The 16,215-nt window shown below is 44.7% G+C and overlaps 1 long non-coding RNA gene across 6 annotated transcripts in view; it reads left to right on the top strand.

The window, feature by feature from the left end:
* Positions 1-16,215, top strand: part of LOC106017391 (uncharacterized) — an 88,838-nt gene that overhangs the window by 32,635 nt on the left and 39,988 nt on the right. For 5 of the 6 annotated variants that reach the window (XR_011811608.1, XR_011811612.1, XR_011811610.1 and 2 more), the window contains exon 2: positions 1,121-1,379. The exons of the other annotated variant lie outside the window; for it this stretch is intronic. This is a non-coding gene — a long non-coding RNA (uncharacterized lncRNA). The remainder of the gene's footprint in view (positions 1-1,120; positions 1,380-16,215) is intronic. 6 annotated transcript variants of the gene reach the window in all.

Genomic DNA, 16,215 nt, shown 5'->3' with positions numbered 1-16,215 from the left:
AGTCTGGAAATCATCCCAAAGCCAAAGAGGTGCTGTCATTCTCATTTTCATTGTTGTATATCAAGTTTTAACTCTTTCTTAGCACCACAAAACAGGACAACGAGCTTTTTGAGCACCAGTGACAGCACAGCATTACTAAATAGACTCTTTCTTCCCCAGCACCTCCTGGGGTGATGGCTCCTGTGCCTTGCATGTGTGATGTGGCTGGGTGACAGCCTCCACCAGTTGGGCAGAGGTATAAAATGAGTTTTATCCTCCAAAACCTGCTGACACAGGCCATATATAAACCTAGTGTAGAGCAGTAGTACCTCAGGCAACAGCTTTGCCAGTGGAGTGGGGGCAGACACTTACTGGAGTGAAAAAATGCAGCTCCATAGAGGCAGAGGTTGCAAATGGAGCAATTAATGCAGTGTTCATTTCACTTGTTTTTTCACTTTTTTTTAAAAAAAAAAAGCTCTATGTGGGAAGAAAAACTTCTGGGGTCAGAATGAGGCATGGATTTTCAGTAATGTGCTCAGCAGAACAGATGCATAAATCCCATTAGCAGTAATGGAAATGGGTTGCCTAGCCCAAGTAATTGAAATTGCGTGCTGACTTGGCTCTCTTCTACTGTAGTAGGTCTGAATCCTGCCTCCTCAGTTGCTGTTGGTAAATAAAACAGAGCTTGCTCCTACCAGGACTGGGCAGAACAAGTGTTGTTTTCCCAGTGTTTAAAGGCAGAGCAGGTCTGCAGCAGCAGAGCCATCGGGGTCAGTCTGGGACCTCTCAGAGAAGGCCAGTCCTCTGGCATTTAGAAAATAAAAGCAAATCAAAAACAAAACCTACCACTGCCCTGTACGACTGTGATTGAGGATGGCTTCAAGGCCAGCAAGAGTTGTTCCTTTTTTCCTTTTTTTCTAACTAGATTTAAGAGGTCACCACCTTCTTTTGGTAAAAAGTAGTTCTTCCTTAAGAGCCTTTTGAATTTGCTCTTTGCTCCTGTTGATTTTCCTGGGGACAAGACTCCTCCTAGGAAAGGAGGACAGCAGTGAGATATCAGAGCCATTACTGCCCCCAGATGTTTTCCCACAGTAGTAAAATCGTCCTCCTCTAAAGCTTGGATCTGTTCCTCACGGTCCAGGTCCTGCAATCTGCTCGGTGCCTCTCCCTAAGGATTGCTGTGAGCTGGCTGCCTTGTCCTGACCATCGTGCTCGGCATGTGGATCCACTTGTGTGTGAGCATCATGTCTGACCTGTGCTCAGCAGCCTCGCAAGCAGATGAGCTCCTACCTCGTGTGCAGCCTTCACGCTGGAATTACTCCTGGCTGGTTCCACACAACGCAGCCGTGGGGAGAATTTAAAGCAGCGTTTCACTGACTAGCAGAGGAATCTCCCAGCAGGTGACAGGCTTAATGAGCACTGTGGAGATGCTTTCATGCTCCCTGGTTTGTGTCCACGTGTACTGGGTAGCTCTGCAAGGAGGAAGAGGATCCCTTGCTTCAAAAGGGGAGCAGTTTGGAACATGAGAAGACAAAACCTGTAGTGACGATGCTGCAGGGAGGATGTGCTCCAGTGTTAGGCAATTCTCACTTGTCACAACTTCAGGAGGAATAAATCCTGTATGAGGGTGTTTCTGAAAGCTGGAAGGGTGGTGTGTCATGCACATCCAGCAGTCTGGGGACACATTTGTCTCCACCAGCCCCTGGGGAAATGAGAGGCAGCAGTGTCAGTGAAGACAGGCTTGTTACTCCTGCTGTGTTGGCACTTGTGTGAGTAACAAATACAGTTGTAGCAGAGAAATTACTGTGGAAGTTGCAGCCCAGCTATTTGGGTATTACCTATCAATCTTTTTCAATTACCTGACAATCTTTTTTCTATAGTATAGAAATGAGGATCTGCAGTAGAAGTATGTGTAGGATCCAGTGTCCTCCACTAGGGACTGGGACCTTACTGTGCTGAATGCAGTAATTCACAAAATGCACTTCTTCCAGCACACCTCTATGAAGAGAATACTATGGAGAGAGCCAGGCAATGCCGTAGGAAGGTTCCTCCCTTGGCAGTGCTGCTGGCAGAGAGAGAAATGAGTGTCCACTGCTCAGAGGAAGGACTGGATCCAAGGGCCAAGCTATGCAGAGCTGGTGTCTTCACTTCAGATCTCATGTGTACTTGCAGCCTTGGCCTGGGGCTCCCAGACCTGACAAGGCTGCAGCTATGTGCCAGCTGGGTGGTGGTATCCATCCCTGTGTGGTCTCCTTATCTCTGTGGGAAATCAAGAGGGATTTGTTTGGACTTAGCTTGCAATATGAGAGGGTTTATGATGGGTGATCTACCATAGCTTCTCGTGATTTACCAGTTACTGGGCTTTTAATCAACTTTGATCTGTGTTGATTTTTCTGTGGAGTTGACTTTTGATCATAATGTCCTGTAACAACAGGAGTCATAAAATCATTTAAGTCAAAAACATTAGCGAAGCATATTTGACCAACATGGTGATCTTTATCTGCTAGAGCCAATGATTTAACAACAAAGAAGGGAGTTATTATGATCACTTAATTATTCTTTCTTTTAGTTCTTTCATGTTTGTGCCCCACATTAGCCTTTGCTAATACGATTTTGCTCAGGGTCTCTGCAAGATTATGGCTTCTTGGACATCTGTTTATTCTGGAAGAGTGTTTCTCTTCAGCCTTCTGGAACACTCACAGCATTCCAAGTTTTGTTGGAATTCAATGCTAATAGATGTTAATGGGCGTCAGGGGAAATGGAGTAATAATTAATGCCTGTGGATATCTCTCTTCAGCCAAATTATTCTGCTGTGGGACCCAAAAATGATCAGGTGCGGTGAAGATGACTACTAGCAAGGTCTTGTTCTACAAACCCCTTTGCAAGAGAGATTCTCTGAGGCTCCTGAACTTCACAGCTCTCCCTTGATTTGGGGCATTAGTGACTAATGCTGATATCTGATTTCTCAAGGCAGGTTTTCCTAAGCTTTTCTTTGTCTGGCATGTCTAGCTTAACTTTATAAGTTGCTTGTATTGCAAATTTGACACTGATTTTCCACTAAAAACTCCATGAAGATCAATGTTGCTCTTTCCCAGCAGCATGTAGCTGAGTTTGGAAGGCTTGCAGACCATTAATTTTGGGCAAGACCTTGACTCAACTGATGGTTGTGAAGACTATCACTGCTGTTAGGTTGCCCACAATGTTACTTTGAGATACTGGTATGATGTTTGACTGTAACAAGGGGCATCTCTGTGATGTTAAGAGCCATGGGCACAGTGGAAGAGACACCAGGAGGGGAGGGACTTACATCCCCTATGTAGGCTCCTGGTGAGTAGCTGCCTTGGTTGCTCTGGTATTGGCTTTTTTATGATAGCACCTTGCCAGTGTGCTGCAAGATGTGTGTGAAACCCAGCACTGGTGCTGGGAAATGCATGGGACCATGCAGAAAAATCTGTAAGACCCAAAGCCCATTGGCAACAGTCCCTGAATATGCTTGGAGGATTTAGCTCCAGTCTCCCAAGAAAATCTGTAGCAATGTTAACTGGATGTTTTCAGATGAGTTGTGTTGGGTCTCTAGGAAAGTAGACTTACTTTTCAGAATCCAGTCTAGAATCTGAGTGATTGTGAGAAGCTGAAGGCAACAGGTGATTCCCTGTAGACAGGGAAATGTGGAAATGCTATTCAACTGGGATTAAAAATAAAGCTAGAAGCTAGTTTTCTGATACATTAATGCGGAGGACAACAGCTTGTTCAAATACTTAATGAGTGACAGAATTGGAAACTGAGTATGATTATATAAAGTGTGGAAAAAACATTATTTTGGTATTAAGAGATAAATCAAGTACCAAAATACAGAACTAAGATCAAATTTAATTGTTTTTTCCACTACTTAGAATGTCTTGGAGAGGCTTGTCTCCATTTCTCTGTTCATTTAATTTGCATAGTACAGCACAAAGGTATTTATAGAGCCCTCAAATTTAGCAAATTATAAGGCAGTGCCAATTTGTCTTGGTTAATTTGAGATAAAGTCTCAGTACACAAGACCAAAGGGAAGCAAAGCTGCTGGCAGTATTCAGTCCTGAGCTGAAACATCTTATGTGGCTGAAACACAGCCCTGAATGTTTCACAGGTCTGTAAGAGGGTGTTGTGCCTCTAGCCCAATTTCCACCTATGGCTTTCTATCTTAAGGTTGGATTTTGGTGTGGAATTTTAAGATAAGTGTAGTAACTCTGTACAGCTAGGGAAGTTTCCTGTATAAGTCTTATGCATTAGGAGTAAGCTAATTGCGATTCCAGTTGCTTCATTTCATTCATTTCATTTTTCTTAAAGGATAAATACAGTTCATTGTGGTTCTAACCTAAGAGTAAATCAGGACTTTTATGACTATGAACAGGATCTCCTCCCTCATTTAAGAGGGATGGTTAGCATCTAAATTGAAAGTTAAGGATATGTTTTTCAAAGCTCAAAATACAGAAGCCACTATTAAAATATGATTTATGTCACTCTTTAATCTGTTTTTGCTTCCTCTTCAACTGTAAAAAGCAGAAGATGAAGCAACAGAGCAGTCCTGCCGCAGAGAACACCTGTCCCTAACATATGCATGACTTAACATTTATTCTTTTCCAGCTTCATTCTTCAAACTTTTGCAGTGTCCACAGTATGAAGTCTGCCCAGATTTCAATTTTTTGTTCCCGGAAGGGTGTACAGCTTATGTTCTGCAATGACAACACAGCTATCCTCCTCTCTAGAGGGAGAGGTAAAACAATGGTTATGCTCTCAGCAAATGGCCGCTGCTCCAAGGTGATGCTTCTTGTCCAAATTAGAAGCGGAGGGGACCTGAAGCTGCTTGGTGCTCAAAGTTTAGTGGAAAATTTTGGTTTCTTACTGAAATAAATGAGAAGTATTAAGACGCATTTAGGAGTTCTGTTGTGTCTTTTAAGCAATGTCTAGGTAACTGCACATCTGAATTGCTTTGACAGTACTTCTCCTCAGGACTGCCTACACACTTAATTTGGTGCATTGCACGTAGGTGCTAATGGTACCACCTAACAAGTCTGTGCAGGAATGGGTTCTGAATACTGCAGCTTAATGGAGTGCCTGAAATTTATTTCCTGATTATTTTTCTTTAGGGGAGAGGCCTGGCAAGAAGCAGGGTTTTACAGATAATCTCCAGCTTCTTGCAGACACAGTCACTTCTGGAGGGTTCCCCATCTGAAGTTATTAAAGTAGTTTGGTAATGAGATCTGCTTTCTGCATGGAATAAATCTACTTCAATCAAATGTGGAGTTCTGGAAAGAATCTGAGGGTTTTGAAGTTAAGGTTAAGGATAAACTTTCCAAGAGTGACTAAAAGATGCTGTGGATCTGATTTACAAAGGTATTTAGCTGCTTGAAATTATAGAGATGTTTGCTGGGAGTTACAGAAATCTTTAGGTACTTTTGTTTTCCTTGCAGTCACACACTAAGGTTTTTGTTGTCTTCCTGTCATTTTGACTAACTGCAGCTCTGAACCTTGAGGCAACTAAATACTTTTTGCATAACGGGACCAAAGATAACACGGGCATGGCTGCAAATGGAGCTGTTCTGGAGGAGCAGCCTCCTACACCTTGTCTCAGTGGCTGTATTTGCTGAGAGATGCCTCAGTGGAGTCCTAGGCTTAGTACTACACCTCCTTTAGCTTGAATGTTACTGAAATGGTTTCTTCCTGATTATTTCTTTGGATGTTTGTGGCTTTTTTTTTTTTTTTTTAGTTTATGGCCAACCCCAATTGCCATGGGAAATCTTCACTGCATAAAGATATCATTGCAAATCAAAGTATACAGGTTTCTCACTTGAATAATTTCCAGACTCTTAAAAGCTTTGTTTCAAGTAAATTCTCTATACAGATGTTTCGCATCATCTGATGAGAGCTAATTTCAGCTGCTAGATAGCACTTTGTATTTAAAAGTGGAGGTCTCTCCAATGCTGCTAAGCAAGTGAGCTGAGATGGAGAGCAGCTCGAGATAGCAAGGTATATCCATGCCATCTACAGGTAGAAGAATGAAGCTGGGAATGTGCAGCACTGACATCTCCTGTGCTGTCCAGGTTTGCTCTCAAATTCTGGCAATCAGCTCTGCTGTGAGCATCCGCAACCAGCTGGAAGGGTCGAGGGCAGTGCTGTGGGTATGGACCACATCGCAGGACCCAGATGCAGGTGCCACCTGCCCTTTCTGCAGTGTGGAGGAATATAAAGTCATCTGAGAAAGGCTGCTGTGGCAGGTTGCTAATAAAATCCCTGTGATCTACAGGAGAGCACAAAGGTTTTTTTTGAGACAGGAAGAAGGGGGAAAAACTCGGTAGAGCCCAACAGTTTGTCAGGGAAGAGAAAACTTTTTAATTGACTGTCAAGCCATAACCTTGGAAACCTAAGGAAAGAGGCATCAGCATGTCTGTCAGCTCGGATAGGCATCAATCTTCCCTAGCTAGACAGCAACATGATTACATCCAGGCTAATGTCAACAGCTTGGAGGTGCAGAAAGCTGATCTGGCCCCTTACAAAGGAGGGGAGGAAGCGTATCCCACTGGTGGCTGTTTGGTCAAGCTGTGCTTCTTTTAAGTGGGCTGTTTACATAAATAGGTTGTTTCCAGCTGTTCCGTAATTAGGAAGGATTAAACCCTGTATCTCTCTTTTTGGAAGATGAATTTTCACTTTGTCATGACCTATCCCTAAATAAGGTCAAACTGGAGAGAAATACATTTTTAACCACTTTCTCTCCATACTTCTGACCAGTTTTGTGGTTTCTTTTGCCTAAATTACCTTGGCAAAACAGGTATGGAAGATCTGATATGAAATGCTTTTAAGTAGCTTTAATTTAGCAGGAAAAATACTGAATTATCATTAAAGTTTTACTTGAGAGTAATCTGGAAAAAGTATCAGAACTTGATCTAACTAGGGAAGAAAACTCAGTCTTCTCTTCCTTTTAAAAGCACTTTTCCTAACTGGTGGTTTCTGGGACAAGTCAGCAGCCATGCACATCCCAGCGAGTCACAGAATCACAGAATTTCTAGGTTGGAAGAGTCCAACGAGCCCCACATCTGCTGTGCTCTGAGAAGCATGTCTTCAGGTAAAATTTATCTCTTGAGAGCTTGTCCTATGTGAGCTTCATGCCATGCTTCCAGCTGTGAGCCCAAACACTCTGACTGGGTAAAAGCAGGTCAGTAAAAGTCATGAGTGAGGGGCAATCTGGGGGTATTCTGGGATGGGATTGTAAATGTAATGCAGAGTGACTGTGACACGATGAGATTCCCACTGTTGTCATTCTGCCTGCAAAAAAGAGGGCTGTTTCCTGCCTCTCAAAAACAACTGTTGATGAGCATGGTCTCTGCTCCCCTTGCTTTGGTTCTGCAATCTGTCCTTGGTTTTGGAGCATCTCTGCGTTTTCCTGTGTGATGGCAAGGGCCATGGGGATGAGGAGCGTGTTGTAAATGAGGTTATGTCAAGACGCTGTGATTTATGGCTGTACTATTGCAGTCTTGTCTGAGCTTCTTTGCACTACTTATCCTAATGTCATTTACCCTTATCTGGGAGGAGAAAGGGGACTTTAACATACAGCTCAATTTATATTAATTGCATTTCCTTTTTTACGTGCCTGGACCAAATTTGTGCCAGCTGTTTTGCAGGAATCGAGGGGAGATAATCAACAATACCACGGCTCTTCACACAGCACATTTCAAACAATTCATATGACATTTTCTGAATTAAAAATAATTAGTAGTGTAAATGATCAATGTGGTTTGTCAAAGGGCAAATGTCTGTGCTGATGAAATGCTCTGAGGAAACCAGCCCATTAAATCGATGATGTATGGGGCTGTGGTAGGGAACAGGCCTTGTGGGTGTTCTCCAAACAACTTGAGGTATGTTAATTTGCTCCCTGAAGCACTGATGATCAGTTTAAAAGCCCTTTGGTGCCTCTGACCTACTTTATCCCCACCTGTTCTGCTGTTTCCAGAAGCACTGCACTTTGTCTGGAGGCCCCTGTGTGCACAGGTACCGCATCTGAAGGGAAGGTGTGAGTGTGGAGAGGGGTGTGAGCAGCTGCTACATGGGATGAACCCAAAACTCTGCCTCACAGGGGTCTGAGAGGCAACTTCTGATGATTCAGGGGCATCCTTGGCCTCCTCCCCAGCTGCTGATGGAAGGATGAGGGGAATGGTTGGAGATGGCAACCAGCAGCAGCAGAGATTTAGCAGATCTCAGGAAGATCACTGGGTCTTGGCCCCATGTTCTTCGCTGTTCACCCACAGACCAAATGTGGATTAATACAGGCTTGAAAGCTTATCCCTGGCCTGTGTGTAGGTAGGTTTGGTTAAGATGGCACAGAGAAGGGTTTGATATGGCACAGGAGGGACACTGCAAATGAATCCAGGATTGTAAAAGACCTGGGGGCTATTCCAGAGCACACGTTTCATTCTTATGTGGCTCTTCAGGATGAAAACCTGCAGTAGGGGATTTTATTTGACTTTTCCATCACTTTCTTCAGAACTTATAGCTGAATATTCACAAATCTGGGAAGCACTTGTCCTTGCAAATACCTCTGGACTAGGCAATGGCAGCTCTATAGCCCTGTATTATTTTTGGGAGAACAGGGCTGCAGGGAGCCTACAGGACTCATCTGCAGTTGAACATACCTACAGATGAGAAACACAAGCCTTGGTGTTCCCAAGACCAGTTCCTTAGACCTGGACAAACCCTCCTCCCTGCCTTTACATTGATTTATGTGTAGGTTTTCACTTTATCACGTTACATCCCACAAGTCACGTAGATGTTATGCATTAATAGCATTAACAGCACATGCAGCATATACAAGTAATTACAATCTAGGCTTAAATCCCTGTTTCCGCAAAACAGGGGGCATTGCATGGATGCAGACAACTATCCTCATGTCACTTGAGGAGGTCTGCTTAAGATCCACCTTTTAATTTAAAACATTCTTTTTTATCAGTCATGGTGGAGAGAGACAACACCCAGCCTCCTCTGGAAAACTGGGCTTTGTAGCCAGAAAGTTTTAGGTATGTTATGCCATGAAAGCATTTTTATTCTATCTACTCAGCTTCTTTTCCACTCTGCATGAAAACTCCTACCAGCCCTTTAAATTTAAGCAAATTAAGGGCACACACTGAACTACTTGTTATTAATATCTCAGCACTATTTTCCAATTCCCAATTCATGCTTGAAGTGGATTAAAACCGCTAATCCTTGACAAGGCAGCAAAAACTGATGCTAATTTATTGATGTACTCTTTTAAGAAACTTTGGGTTTCTCGTCTATAAATTAAATTTAAACAGCGCTTTCAAGGTCCTTCCTCATTTAGAGAATGGAGAGCAGAGATCTGCGTGCTGAAACTTCGTGTGCCCTTGAGCTTAGGGTACAGTGTGGCCAGGGAGGTGTTGCCTTAAGGGGGTGCATGGCAAGCTGTCTGGGTGTGTTGCAGGGAGTCATTTTTGAAGTCCTTGCACATCTTTCATTTCCTTGGAGCCTGATTTCAATATTAGTCCTGTAAAACTACACTGGGGAAACTTAGAGCCTGAGGAGCATCCCTGGATCTGCTCTGGGTGCTGCTGCCTGGATGCGCCCTTCAGGTTGCTGTGTCCTGAAAGTTTGCACAGGTGTTCATCCTGCTGGATCCCCCCATGTTTCTGGCTCTGCAGGCCTCAGTGTTTTCTTGCTGGGCATTTCTTGCTGTATTGGTATTACCAGCATGTTTTTTGGGGGGGAAAAAATGCACTCAGGCTTATCTGTCCTGTCTGCCTAATACCACAAATACCCGTGGAATAAGGAGAGCAGGTGCTTGTCAATAAGTACTCACCAGCTCACATTTCTTCCTCAGGCATTGCTGCGAGGAACTACTGTGCCCAGCTGTGCTTAGAGTTTTCCATAAGCCCCTTAAAGTTTTGGAAATTTGGAGGGAAGTGGAGCTTGTAATTCTCAAATAGCAAGGCTGTGGTGGAGGGGGTTGGTAATGGGAGCAAGCAGTGCTTGCCCACACTGTGGCTCTTGTGGGATTTCTGCGCAGAGATTTCCCATCTTGAGACCAAACACCCTCCTTGTTGGCCACGTGTATTGGGTGCAGTGCTAGCTCGGCTAGGCTTCCCGAAATGCTTCATTCCATTCCCAGGCAGCAGCTTTTAAATGGAAAAAGCAAATAGCGTTTCTGAGCTTGGGTATCACAGGGGTGGCAGTGAATGCTGAGAGCTGACCCCAAAGCAGGAGCCTTAGCCTGGAAAGCTCCATGCATGCTGAATTTTCTCAGCGTAGTGTTTGCTTCACTGCTAATGAAGCTGCGTGCCAGAAAGAGGGCAAGGCTCCCTCTGCCTGGTGTTGCAGCCTGCCTTCAGAGCAGGCTGGGCTGCCCCTGCTCAGCTCTGCTGAAAGCTCCCTGAGAAGAAGGCAGTGGCTAAGACAGGTAACGTTAATTACAGGCAGTGTTGGCTGCAATACCTGGAGGAGACAGGCAGTAGCTGCAGCCTGTACAATCCAAAGGGAGCTGTCTGCATGGCATTAATTTTTAATGCTTTAATCAGGATAAAAATCCCTCTACGAAGTCTTAATGGGAGTAGCAGAAGTCTGTTTAATTTTTTGGAATATCTCCTGAAGGAGAAAACAGTAATTCCAGCAATCTCAAGTGATGACAAAATTCTTAATTAGACAACAGGAAAAACAAACCCCTAATTTTTAGCCAAGCCATTTAAAATGCAGCTGAAGCCAGGTAGAGCAGCAATTACATTATCTTTACAAACCTTTTTTCTTTTCTCTTTTTGAAATGAGCCTTGACATGTTTCTGCTGGAACCGAAGGGTGTTTGCCCAGGATGAGGCAGGTTCCTCCCCTCCCCTGCTGTATGCAGGGCTGTGCTGGGGGCTGCAGGCAGGACAAGTGGCCAGGACCTGTGCATCCCTCTGCACCCCCAGGTGCTTTTCGTGCCCATGCTGAAAAAGTCCTTTCTTGCCAAAACATAAGTGTGCTAATAACCTTTCAAAGCCCAGAGCTGTATTCTACAGGTGTGTGAGGCATATGGCTTCTCTGTGATTAGCAATGCAAATTTAATCAACCAGAATAACATTCAAATGGTTGGCTCAGCACGAGCCAGCAACCAACGAGCACTTGTCGCTACTGCTGCTTTTGACAAACATAAGAACTTTGATTAAAACTTCATTTTTTCTTAAAATATAGATATCTTGTTGAATGAAAGGAAGCGATGCCCTCTGGAAGATCTGTTGCATTTCCACTGTCAATTCCTAAGAAAAACACTGCTTATGTCCAGATGTCAGCAACATCGCACAGAAAAGTCTATTGCTTCCCATCTGAAAAACAAGCCCTGTCACTACACGTGCTTTAATTCAGCAAAGTGGCAAAGTTCACGTTGATCTGCATATTTTCCTGTTTGGGGATTTTACTGCATTTCAATTTAATCTCATAGCAGGATGCTGTTTGTTGTTGCCTGACTCTGGCTAATAGCCTCAATATGCTGTCTACCATCGAACAGGTTGGGTTTATGGACTTCACTGCAGAGCAGAAGCGTGGAGGGATTGAAAACCCTCCTTGCTGCAGCAGCACCACCTTGCTAATCACCCGGGGAGGTGAGCATGGGCACCCTTAGGGGCAAGGGCGACCACCAGGGTGCAGGCTGGGTGCTGGCCAGAGCAGAGCTGCTCTCTGGTGGTTTCCAGAAGCTGCTGGTGGTTGGAGTTTGAAGCTGGTGGGGATGGTGATGGAAAGCCAACAGCAGGAGGTGGAAACGAGGGTCTAGATGCAGAGCACTCTCTAAAATTAGAGGTTGAAGCATATGGGGGACTGGTTAGGATATCTCACAGATTTATAGGCTATCCCTACAGGCTAAAATAAGACCTGGTCGCTTTTCTCTGGGTGACAAGCTTTAGCTCTGGGGCCTGTGGAGGCATCACTGTTGAGGCAGCTCTGGTCAAAGGAAAACTGTGCCAGGGCTTCTCCAGAGGATGTGACTGGGATCCCATCACCAGAAACCTATCTGCTGTATGGAGATTTGGGCAGGCTGACACCAGGTTCAACCCTGACGGCACTTCACTGGAGTTATTGCTGCTGCTGAAGGCAACACCTGATCCCATAGCCTGCATCCAAAATAGCATTCTCTGATTCCTGTGTTGGGTGAAACCTCTTTCCTTGTCTGTAAGATGTACAGGGTGCTGCCCCCAGGGCCCCTTTCCCTTGTCACCTAGGCAGTTAGATGAAACCAGCATCATCCAATCAAATAATTGTGGGAGGGCTGCGGAACTCCACATAAATACCTCAGATAATTGTGGTCGCTTTATTTTTCATTCACTTAGTGAAAGAAAATGTGAAATTATTATAGTAGCTAATTGTGGTAATAGTTCTCTTGTGTTCTCGTTCATTAAGTGCTGATTGAGAATGGCTTGCTAATGACTGAGTTATTTCAAACAATATTTTCTATGAGGCTAGATGCTGAAAGCCCCTTTATCTAAAAAGGTCTTTTGTGGTGCATCTTTTTAGAGAACTATTTGATCACAAAGAGTATCAAAGGATATCTGACTGCTGCAGAAACAGGGCAGCTGAGTTGACTGAAGATGCAAAGGTAGATCTGGTGGTGCATGATAATAAAAGGGCTCAGCTTATTTTGTAGCATTTTCTTTTGTAGCCTTTTTTTGCTACATACAACACTGGGACAGTGGTTCCCATCTGCTACCATGGCAGAGATTTAGGTCTGAAAGGTATCAGGGATGTGACGATAATGTGTGGAGAGGGGACAAACCCAGTCTGGACTCCTCCCAGGCACAGGATACCCATGGGGGATGCTGTGGATGGGGTTTCTCACCCTGCATAAGGGTCTTTTCTGTGGCCTTTGATTTATGTAGCAGCCTGTTTGCAAAAGGTTTGCACAGTTGTCTGCTGCTCATATATTAGAGCTTCTGGCCTCTGGCCAGGTACATGCAGTGCCTCCTGAGATGCTGTCCCCAACTTCCTTGAAAATCCCAGAGCTGCCACCCACGTGTCTGCGCTTCACGGGTGTGTGGCAGGGCATTGTCCTTGGCTTTTATGGGCAGAGTGGTACACTTCTGCATCTTCCCTTGCTGTGTCTCCTCTTCTTGCAGTGTGAGTGCCTGAATACCTGTGATTCTGCAACTGTGGTTTAGTTTGAGGTGTTTAGTGTTTTTGTTTGTTTGTTTGTTTGTTTTTTGGGCGGGGGGTTGCTTGTAGAACTTGTTCAGCACTGAGCAAAGAGCCTTTGGGCATTTTTGATTCCCTTGATTGTTAATTTTTGTTTACCTCAACCTCTTGAAAAGCAAAGCACTTCTCATCTCTGAGTGGGAGATGAAGCCATCTCTTTAGCTGCAGCACACTTAAGGATAAGGGTGCTTTTCTGGTGCTCGTGTTTTCCCTTAAGAAAACATGAAACACAATGGAGGGAGTTCAAGCAAAAAGCTGAAGTCCTTGAGCTCCGAAGGCATCAAAGCCTAGCTGCTTTCCTTTGAAAATATTCGTTGGGTGGGCAATGATTATTCTTAGGCATTTATAACACCACTCTGATCAGAGAGGGTTCATCCTAGCTAATTTTGTCTTCCTTTTCTTGATGCTTTTGTTTGTTTTTCACTTTGATGCACTTAACTAAACAAGCTCAAAATACGCTCCCAGGAGAAAGCACAGCTCTGGGAGGAGGTGCTGTGTGGGGCTGGGCTGTGAAGGCAGCTCCAGAGCCCGGCAGGGTGACTTCTGTGGCTTCTGCACCGGCTGTGTGCCAGCAGGTCTGGGTGTCCCCTCACCTCCATGCTCTAAATCCACCCTGAGATGAGTTCTTGGACCAAACTTTGCTCCTGAGCTTGAATGTCTGCAAAAACGAGGCTTTCTAATTATTCTCCTGTTCTTGTTAGACTGGATCAGGCCAGCTCAGTAAGGTAGTTGGATATTTTTATCTTCTTACAACTGTAGCCGCAACCCTGGTGTCTGTGATAGCCGGAAGGACTTGCGGGATCGATCCCACAAACATCTATGCACAACCAGGTGTTTTAATGAAATTTAAGCATTATTGATTTCTGCAGGTAAAGAGGGAAAACCACCAGTCAGTCTTGAGCTGAGCTGTGGGCAGGAGTGAGCATCAAATCCCCCCAGTAAGCTGAGAGGTCCCAGGGGTGGTGCAGGTCCTGGACCTGCTGGGTGCTTTTGCTGGTTTTCCTCTTTTTGTTTCCTTTCTTACTATTCTCTCTCAATTTCTGCTAGCTCTGTAAGCTGCTTGTTTGCATATAGTTACTTCATTACACTTTTTGTTCAGATTGCTAGCTGTTAGGTTTGATTCTTTCTGTTTACATTTCATTTTTAATTTGGTAAATTGGCTGCTGTTAGGATAGCTGGAAGCCAAGAGAAAATAATGGGGTTTGGGACAGAAGTAATGAGGACAGAAGTGAAAAAGATCCCAGTGAGATAAACAGTGGTAAAAGAGGGGCAGATTTTGCCCCTCTTGCTCACACTGCTGAGGAATTTTTGCCCAGATACATCAGTCAAAAGCCCTGGTGCTGGGCATCCCAAGTAACCCATCTCCTACCATCTTTGCTCCTGCGTCTGGATGGTTGAGATGTGCCACCCACTGCACCGTCTGTGTTTCAAGGGCGTTAGAGGGAGAGCTGAGGCTGGGTTGGCTGTGGGCAGGGAGGGAAGGAATCTGATGCCTTCCCATTGCTTCTTCCTGCAGGAAAAACCATGCTTGCCATGCTGAGTGTGCTTATGTCTCTCTGCAGCATTGCAGACAGTCCAAGTTTACAAACTGCAACAAGGGGCAGGTCAAATCTGCACAGGACTCCAAGCATAACTGTTTACTCTCTCGGTAGGGAGGCCTGGTTACTGCTCTGGCATCTGAGGAAGGAATTGTGGGCTCTAAGAGCCACTCTGGAGGGGGGAGATGTGATCTGGAGTCATCCCTTTGTGCCCATAAAGCCCAGTGTGGGAGAGATGTACCACCAGGTCCCTACAGAGAAGTCCAACTGGACTGTGAAGTACCTATAGCTTGGCTCAAATGCTCTGTGATAAAATAAAGTTCTGGTGTATCTCCGAGAGCCAACTTCAGAGTCTGATCCAGCATTAGTGAAAGTGTTAAATTCCGGCACTAGAATTAGTGGAAGCGGAGTTGTAAAAGCAGTTATTAAGGGAGGTTTAACCTCTGGGTGGGAATGTAGTAGGATGTTTGGCTCCAAACACAGGGAGCTTCTGAGGACTAAAACAATGAAGGGTGCAAAAGCAGTCACTTAAGGAGTATTTATGTCTCCATCAGCTAGCCATATGTGCCAAAGGGAAGGCACAACAGGCAAAGTGAAGTGTCACACTTACTGCTGGTGGGCAGCAGAAATGCCAGATTTATTTGAAGCCTGGGACTATTAGCTACCCTCAATTATATGCAGATGATTTCGGTGATGTATGAGTACAACCCAAGTTGGAAGGCTTCACAAGACAGTTTTTGAGGCAGCACTTGTTAAGGAGTGCCCTTTACACATCACTAGCTAAGTGGTGCCTGCTTGCTGCTCCCAGCTACTGTGCCAGTTGGATGTCTGCCAGGCTTATAATGCTGCTCGGAGAGGGATCACTTGCCGTGTGAAGGTTTTTGCATTTTCTGTTATCCAAACAGACTCCCTGGAATGTAAAACTTACTCCAAGCTGCCAAGGACCCGACTCTGCAAAAAGCTGAATGCACCTGTGCCTGCTGGAGGAGCTGCTCTGACGGGCTGGGATTGGAGGCATGTGTTGGGCACTGGGATATAAAACATCCAGCCACAAAGGCATCTTTCTCCAAAGCTGCTGGTCACATCAGGATGCTCTGCTAGGCTCTGGATCTTGGGCTGGGCTGCTGTCCATGGCAATGGGTAGGAAGGATGCTCCACATCCACTTGAGGCTGTGTAAGCCATTCAGAGTCAAAAGGCACTGGCTAATCCCATCACTTGTCAGCAAATGTTTTGAAACTGTCTGGGATTTGTACTGAGATGTCACTGCTTTGACCAAAAGGCACCCAAACAGGTTCAAATTTAACCAAGTCTTGCCCCTCCTGCTTGTTTTCTGTATCAAAGTTCTTGGTGGCTTAAGGAAAAATGCAGTTTTGTCTGGTTTTAGCCAAGGAAAAAAATGGGAGACTGTTCAAAATATGATTAAATATTTAAAGCACAGATTCTATTTAGAATCTGGCGCTTTATCAAGTTAAACAACCCATTAAGCTCATAATCACACTCC

Source organism: Anas platyrhynchos, chromosome 10, assembly GCF_047663525.1.
Source record: "Anas platyrhynchos isolate ZD024472 breed Pekin duck chromosome 10, IASCAAS_PekinDuck_T2T, whole genome shotgun sequence".
Classification (NCBI taxonomy): domain Eukaryota; kingdom Metazoa; phylum Chordata; class Aves; order Anseriformes; family Anatidae; genus Anas; species Anas platyrhynchos.
Note: the sequence above shows the minus strand (reverse complement) of the source record. Positions and strands in the feature narration are given on the sequence as shown.